Source organism: Uloborus diversus, unplaced genomic scaffold (genome assembly GCF_026930045.1).
Source record: "Uloborus diversus isolate 005 unplaced genomic scaffold, Udiv.v.3.1 scaffold_223, whole genome shotgun sequence".
NCBI lineage: Eukaryota > Metazoa > Arthropoda > Arachnida > Araneae > Uloboridae > Uloborus > Uloborus diversus.
The window spans coordinates 32,033-39,798 of NW_026558377.1; positions in this window are offsets into that span (position 1 = coordinate 32,033).

A 7,766-nucleotide genomic window follows, 5' to 3' on the forward strand; every position below is an offset into this window, starting at 1 on the left:
TTGGACTTTATATTCGAATTCAGTTTTGATTTATTTTGGTTTTACTAAAAAATTTCAATGTGTACGAACACTTTTGGGAGCCACTGTACGTATTGCTAATTTTGATTTCCTAAAAAAAAAGTATTTTAATTAATTGGGACATCGAAAATCAGTTTTAATTTTTAGTATTTTAGAAATTATATTGAAGATTACAACTAATAGTTCTAATCTTGAGTTATTGCTGAAGTAAGTGCTTCAATATGCTGAAAATTTTGAAAAACTTCACGCTACCGAGATAGTATAGGTTTTTTCCAAGTGGGGTCACGTAAAAAGAGCAAGCTTGTTTCGAGCTGAGCAAGGTTTGGCGAACCCTGTTCATGGATGAATTAAAATACATTCAATAAATTATATACGTATTTTAAATTACTTACAACTTTCAAATAATGTACGGTTTTTATTTGTATACTACACACGGGTATATGTGGAGAGATATTTTCAAAATGAAGTAGAACAACATGTTAGCAACTTTAGTAAAAATATCATAAGTCTAAAAAATTGCTAGGAGGAAATTTTTTGAAGTGCTTGCTTCTCTTTTTTCAGTTGGTCTGATAATTATTTTTTGGAATAAAGAAAAGTCTACTTTAACAAAATCTTTTTATGAGTCTATTTGAAAAATATCTCAAGTTTTCAATGAATTTCACCCGTAAAGTCAGTTTGCGCTACTAAACTTTCAGATTGATTTTAAGGGCCATTTCACAGTATTTCGTCGTAATGTAGAATCTGCTATGATATTTGACTTGATACTTTTAGCTAAAAGATACTTTTGTTTTGCCATAGCTATTTAATTTACTGTTTGATTAGCACATTGTTTTATTTTGAGTTTATATGTTGGTTAATATTAACTCAGAATACAACTTTGTGCTAATGAAACAGCAAATTAAATAGGTATGGCAAAAAAAAAAAATGCACATCGTGGGCTGTACATTTGGACAAAATACTGTGAAACATAGCCCTTAGAGAATTTTTTTATTAAAATAACCTTTAGTTTCCTACTCCCTCTTCTTTTTTTCTCTGTAAAAATCAAGTAGAGGAATATAGGGCACAGGGAAACAGTTAAGATGACCGAGCTTCTACAAAATTTGGAGATTTGTTTTGAAAATTACAGTACATAAAGAAAGTACGTTGTATTTTATAATAAAACTGTCATTGAAACAGTATTTTTTACTTTTGGCAGTAAATTTGTGCTTTTAAAAGAAAAGTGGAAAATTTTCACTTTTTCTTTTATGGGGCGGAGTGAAAAATAAAATATTTTCCTCTATTGGATTATAAAAAAACGTTTTTGATCAAATAACTCAATAAAAAAAGTCATGATTACTAAATGAAAAGATAAGGAAACAACAAGCGAATAATTAAATAGATTAATTAATTAATGTAAGAAGAAAAATAAATAAATAAAAGAGTGAATAAATAAGAAAATAAGTGAATGAATGGACAAATAATCGAACTACTAAATAAAGGATTGTAAATAAATTAATTAAAAAATGAATACGTTAGTGATTCAGTAAATGATTGAGCGACTAAACGAAATAAACTATTTCATTTTGCCCCATCCACTTTGCCCAGCATGTCCTTGCCTGATTGTAAAACATATTTAAAATAAAAATAAGCTTAATATTAACTAATAAAAACTGCTCTGAATATTAGAAAGCCTCACTTAATATGTTAAATGTTAATAAGAAGAACTTTATCATTTAATAACAACAAATATAGTTTGTTACTTGCTACAAAGTATTACAGTATTAGTATCAATTTTTAAAAATTGCTTGTATTACCAACGGCGGGTTTTTTTTTTTTTTTTTTTCTGACTAGAATAGACAACATGTGCTACTATATAATTAAAATATTACCAAATAAGTGGCGGTAAATGCAGAGTAAATATTTCACCATTTCACTTTGCCCTGCTATTTCACTTTACCCCACATTCCCCTACGTTTCTTAGAGCTCAAAAATAACTCATTTGAATTATATTCTTATATCCGTTACTAAATAAAATCAGAACACCATGTTCAGTTAAAAATGAATTAAGAAATACATAAAAGTCAATACCCCAAAATTTAATTATTAAATATCCTTTATTTTATATGAAATATTTTTACAAATATTTTAGGAACAACCAAAGAGGAGTTTTAAAAGTCAAATCTGTCCCGTTTATTATGGCTTTGATTGCCTAAAACTAAAATGAAAATAAGTAGACAAAATTCCCAATTAATTCTCATATATATAATACCCAATGATCGAGTAACGCTCCTGACGTCAGCAACAATGAAACTCGCGCCACGGCATGATAATATGTTTTGGTAATGTTTAAAATGCAGCAAAAGGCTTTATTGTCACAAGGCTTGAACTGGATCGCTCGAACCATTTGCGCTCGTTTTAAGCTTGTTCGACTGTACTTTCAAGATGAACAAATGATATAATGCTCTTTTAAGATTTATTTTAATCAATCTTATTGATAAATTGCTAAATACTGATCAAGTATGAAGGAAATAAAAAAAAACATGAAAGAAAGTTTGAGTTTTTTAGTTTTGATCACAGATATACGATATATTATATTATAAGTCACTAACATTTAATTCATTAAAAATAATAATTAATGCAGTAGTATATCCGTAAATTATTCCCTGAATGGTTATTTTTCACTTCAAAACATTTCTACGATTCAATAGCCAAAATGGTAAAATAATAGGCAGAATATGTTTCTATTTTTCAAAGTGATAATTTTAACTCGAGTAACCTTATGAAACTATTACTTCTATTTTTTTCCATTCATATCAGTTTAAAATTCTATTTGTTGATTTTTACTGTCCGTTGAAGCATGAGCAGGAGGAAATTCCAAGCGGCAGGTGATATAGTCAACGTCAACATCAGACAACTCTGCAGCATATGGCTACTCGCCCTTTTTTTTTTTTTTTTGCTTTAGAATAGAATGAATTAAATTTTATTCAATGAATCTTATTTTTGTAACCTTGCCTATTTTGAGATAAATCTATCTTTTTTAAATGCTATTTGAACTAGGAACTTTTCTTGTTAATCAAATAACTCATTTGTAAGGAATATTTTTAACTGAACAAGAATTCTTTACATATATATATATATATATATATATATATATATATATATATATATATATATATATATATATATATATATATATATATATATATATATATATATATATATATATATATATATATATATATATATATATATATATATATATATATATATATATATATATATATATATATATATATATATATATATATATATATATAATAATAATAATAAAAGTGAAAAATATTGAAAAGACCACACCAAGAGCCCATAGATGCGCAACGCAGCAAAACTAAAAAGCCAAGTAAATATAAAATTAAGCAAACAAAATTACAAATATTAAACAAATTATAAATAACAAATGATGATAAAAAGGAAAAATGCAAATAGCTATTAAGTAGGAATAGAAAAAGAGTGAATCCAGAGCTCATCAGCCGTGGAGGATTCAATCGTTGTAAAATTTGATCTTTGGCTGACACTGAAGCTAGTGTTCATTTTGAGGGTAACTTTTGAAAGCAACATCATCTTGTTTATCTTATTAAATGTCTTTCCTGAAATCTATGTTATATTGGACAAACTAGGAATTCTCTAAATATTCGTATCAACAATCACAGACATGATATACTTTCGTTCAAAAACAAAGAAGACAAAGAACTTCAGCATTTTCAATTTCACAGTTTTGATAAAATTTCTATTTCAATTCTAGGTTTTGAACACTCTTTGGAAAAGAGACTTTCACTAGAATCTCATTTTATTCTGCGATTCAAATCTATTTTCCCTTATGGGTTAAATTCCTCCCTTGATAATAAATTATATGCAGCATACCATAACTCATCTAAAAATCTTTGTATTTATTCATTGTTTAGACTTGGAAATAATACAAGTACTTCTCGTTTTAATAGAGGATCAGGAAAATCCCCTCCTCGTTTCTGCATTTTTTCGCCATTTGAAATTCTTAATAAGCTTGAAAATTCTTTTTGTCATTCTTATGACACTGAATATGTTAGGAAATTTCTTTTTGGTCTTAAACAAAAATTTCTAAAAAAAACTTAAAAATTTCCTTCCAAACTACCTTTTTAATAATTCACACTTTGAATTTCTTTGTTATGATCTTCTGATCTACAAAGTTGGTTATACGCAACAACATCAAACTTACTACTGCACCTTTAGTTTTTTGCAAAAATCCTTCGACTATTTGAACTTTTCTAAACTACACAGTAAACTTTTGGATTTTTTTCTTATCAAGGATCTACAAATTGTCTTCAGCTACAAATTCAATCCTCCTTTCTCAAAAAATATTCTAAACTATCAAGAAGTTGCAAAAAATTTTGATAAATATTTGAATTTTGATTGTAATTGTGCTAATTTCTCTAATTCCATCTTCTTCAACTCTGATTTTGGTCATATTCTGACCGGTGATTTGAATTTTTTACAAAACAAAAAACTCATTAAACTTTTTAGTTTGGGTACTAAATATCGGCCTAATTTTCGTATTTATTTCCTAAAAGCTTTTAATAAGCTTACATTTGAACTTGAATATTTTTTAAGAAAAATCTCCTATTGTTTTAATGTTCCACTTAATGCATTTCTTGAATATAGACACCACTTTTTAATTGAACTGAAATCACGTTTACGTGATATTGTTAACACTGAACCTTCATACTTCCATCTTTCTGCTGATGAAAATAATGCCATCAATAATTTTAAAAAAGCTTTTGTCTTTACAGTTGTTGATAAAGCAAGTTCTAATTACTCTATCTGCTGCAAAAAATTATATGCTAATATTTTGAAAAATGAACTAGAAAAAACCACCACTTATGTTTCCTCCAAACTTAATGAATCCTCCATCATCAAAAAATTTGCTGCTGCTTACAAACTTTTTAAATTGCCACGTCCTGATTCTGTTAACTTACCTTACTTATATGCAATTCCAAAATTTCATAAAACACCTGTTGGATTTCGCTTTATTTGCTCTGCCACCAACACCATTGGAAAAAATCTGAGTGTAAAGCTTGAAGAATTTCTCAAAAAAATTCTTGAACAACTTAAACTTCAACAAATGAATTGGTTCTGGATTGTTAATAATAGTGTTGAAGTCATCAATTTACTTAATATGCTTGATATAAATCACTTAGAAACTTTTGATTTTGAAAACCTCTTCACCAATATCCCACTCGTTGAACTTTTTTCCTCTGTTTCAGAACTTTTTAATTCAGTCAAGGATTCCCTTGATTTTAATGATTTGTTTTTTCTTGGTCTTTTTAAATTTTGTATTTTCAATATTTTTTTCAAAAATGGTAATTTATGTTTTCTTCAAATTAATGACATAGCAATGGGAGCTAATTTTAGCTCTACATTAGCCAACCTTTTTCTTTTATATTATGAACGAAAATATTTAATTGACAATCCTTCCTCTACACCTCTTTGTTGCAGATACATTGATGACCTTTTGTGTATAAATTTTCCTAATTTTTCTGAACTCAGCAAAACTATTTATCATAGTTCATTAACGCTCAAAAAGACCAATTCTAATCATAATAGCTTTAATTTCTTGGATATCAACATACAAATTGACTCAAATTGTTCCACTACAATCTATGATAAAAGACGTGAATTCAATTTCACAGTTAACAGTTTACAAGATTTCTCCTCCTGCCTAAGTAAAAAGGTTTTATTGGCATTATTGTTTCGCAAGCTATCAGAATTAAAAGAATTTGCAATACCATTTCTGCATTTAAGCAAGAAATTTCAGTACTCAAAAACTTACTTTTTTATAATAACTTCCCTAAAAATCTAGTTGAAAACATCTGCTTAAGTATAGCCTTCGATGAACATTTTGCTTCTTTTGAAACTGTTTAACTGTGTAAATGTATGATACAACCGTGACAAACCATTTTTTTATGAATCACCGTGGTGGATAAGTTTTACACGTGCGAAACAGGCGACCTGGTATGTCTTTGGACCGATTTCCGGATATGTTTTTATATTTTTAATGTTTTGTTGACGAATGGATTGGCTTTTTTATCAGGCTGAACAACGGACAGGATTTGTTTACGCGGATTTCTAGGTAAGACAATTTTGTTATTGGCAGGTACTGTCCCGTGGAAGGCTAATTATCGGAACTTGTTTTCCTAATTAGTCGAGGCGAAACCCCCTGCTTTTAGTTTTAGGTTTGAGCTCTAGTTTATTGTTTTTAGCTTAGCAAGTGGTGCGTTTGCCCATTGTTACTCTATATTACATGTACTGGAGCTTAAGCATTCTCTTCTAGTTTATAGTTAAAATTTTGGTCTTTTGACCATAATTAATGAATCCTCCACGGCTGATGAGCTCTGGATTCACTCTTTTTCTATTCCTACTTAATAGCTGTCTGCATTTTTCCTTTTTATCATCATTTGTTATTTATAATTTGTTTAATATTTGTAACTAGCAAAAATACCCGGCGTTGCCTGGGTCAGTAATAATTATGAGAAAAAATCGTTACTTGCTTTTGTTTTCTGGTTTAAGTGAAAGAATTTAAAACACATCTTTTTGACGTGATTAAAAATCGAGTTTCTTCCTTACCCATAAAAGTAAAATAGCAATAAGTATAAAGAATAAAATAGTATTGATTTAGAAACGAAAGCACTATATTTAAGCATATACAAATTTCCAAAACATGAAATTATTCTTCTCATGTTTAAAAAGATTAATCTGTTGATACTTTTTTTTTTAACATGGAGTCTAAAACCTACTCTGTATTGCTATTGAAGTTGCTCGTAATCCCCTTATACTTGCTTTAGTTATTTTGGGAAATTTCAATCATTGTGGGCTCTTGGTGTGATTTTACCGAATTTGCGGGAATCGTGTTGGGATACCTTCGATGATGCTCCCTCCTTCTTTCCTTACTTTGTAAAACGATATGATATTAATTTTCGTTACAAAGATATTATCGCCAGCTGCTGAGATACTTTTGGTCTCCATAAAATGGTGCTAAAGAGTTTCATCCGAAATGTTTCCAAAATAAGTAGTAAAATTTGGCGATTGTTTGAAATTGTGCAAAGGAAAATTAATGGAAGTTTTTGTGCTGTTTATGGATTTGCCTAATTAAGTTGCTGGATTATTTAACACAGTAAAGAAAGTTTTTTAAAGATTCTTTGATTGGCGATATTTTTCTACATGGTGAAAGCTGAGAAACATTATGACGTAGTCTTCGGCTTCAAAAACAGCGACGTTGAAAAAAACTGCCAAATTCCACAGCCACCGAAATATTTCTGCAAAAATTTTGGCGATCTGCTGGTTGATTGGATAATGAGTAAGTGTTCAATCAGCATAAATAATAATAAAAACCATTAATTACATTAAAGTTCCGTTTAAATGGAAAATGATCAGCCAAATCATATATTATTTGCCAATCTTGTGCAAAAATCTTACTACTTAAGATTTGACTTGAGAAAAGCCTTGAACAGTCACGAAAAGCAAAGATAGTCAACAATACAACAATTGTCGCTATCGACAGGGAGTTGAGATGATACACTAAATACTGTATTGAGTTTAGGAAAGCCTTCGAACATGGAACTAAAAAGCTCATAACTCGTTTTTTATTCTACTTAGAAATTTCGAATAGGTGCCATCTTCAGCAGAAAAATCAGAGCTTTCGATGGACATATAATGTAAATATGTGCAAGTATTTTTTC